The sequence below is a fragment of the Protobothrops mucrosquamatus genome, unplaced genomic scaffold (genome assembly GCF_001527695.2).
Source record: "Protobothrops mucrosquamatus isolate PMUCROS unplaced genomic scaffold, P.Mucros_1.0 scaffold3983, whole genome shotgun sequence".
Lineage (NCBI taxonomy): Eukaryota > Metazoa > Chordata > Lepidosauria > Squamata > Viperidae > Protobothrops > Protobothrops mucrosquamatus.
Window position 1 is genome coordinate 42,600 of NW_015389921.1, and position 1,342 is coordinate 43,941.

Genomic DNA, 1,342 nt, shown 5'->3' on the forward strand with positions numbered 1-1,342 from the left:
CCCATCTGGCTTTCATGCCTAAGGCGGGACTAGAACTCTCCATCTCCTGGTGATTGGCCCAAAGTCACCCATCTGGCTTTCATGCCTAAGGCGGGACTAGAACTCTCCATCTCCTGGTGATTGGCCCAAAGTCACCCATCTGGCTTTCATGCCTAAGGCGGGACTAGAACTCTCCATCTCCTGGTGATTGGCCCAAAGTATGTACTTCCAGCTTTGGCCAAGCTAGGTTGGTTCACCCATCTATCACTGCTGGAGTGACAGATGTCGGCCGTTCTGGAGGACACCAGAATGTCAAATGCAGTCACAGCTCAGAGTAAATTATTGCTTCCATAAATGGCATCCTTGCATCATTTATCTTTCTCGCTCTCGTAGAGTGGAAGAGAAGAGTGGCAGCATCTGGAAGTGAGCCTGCCTGTTTCCCTTAATTAAGAGATTGATTTTTTTTTTTTTAAATTTTGGGGAGGACTGGCTTCTGGAAATAGCCCGTTTCCCACCTCCAAGTCTCCTTCACCAGATGGCCCACTTTCCCTAGTCCTTTGGAAGCTGCAGTTTCAAGGTTTAATCCAGTGTCTCTCAAGCTTGGAATACTTGGAATACGGCATCCAGTTTTGGTCACCAGGATGTAAAAAAGATGTTGAGACTCTAGAAAGAGTACAGAGAAGAGCAACAAAGATGATTAGGGGACTGGAGGCTAAAACATATAAGGAAGGGTTGCTGGAATTGGGGATGTCTAGTTTAATGAAGAGAAGGACGAGGGGGGACATGATAGCAGCCTTCCAGTATCTCAGGGGCTGCCCCAAAGAAGAGGGAGTCAAGCTATTCTCCGAAGCGCCTGAAGGCAGGACAAGAAGCAACGGATGGAAACTAATCAAGGAGAGAAGCAACCTGGAACTAAGGAGAAACGTCCTGACAGTTAGAACAATTAACCAGTGGAACTCCTGGCCTCCAGAAGCTCTGAATGCTCCAACACTGGAAGTTTTTAAGAAGAGACTGGACAGCCATTTGTCCAAAATGGTATAGGGTTACCTGCCTGAGCAGGGGGTTGGACTAGATGACCTCCAAGGTCCCTTCCAACTTTATTATTATTATTATTATTATTATTATTATTATTATTATTATTATTATTATTATTATTAGTATTAGTATTAGTATTAAGCTGGGGCAGCTTGGAAGATTTATGGACTTCAACTCCCAGAATTCCCCAGCCGGCTATGCAATAGCCGCCCGTGGAAATCAGACTGCAAAGAGCATAATGTGTTTAATATCTTTCCTGATCTGGATGCAACTGCTTCTCTTAAGGCAGCCCTCGACTGCACGGGCCTTTTCAGCTGTAGCTTGACAG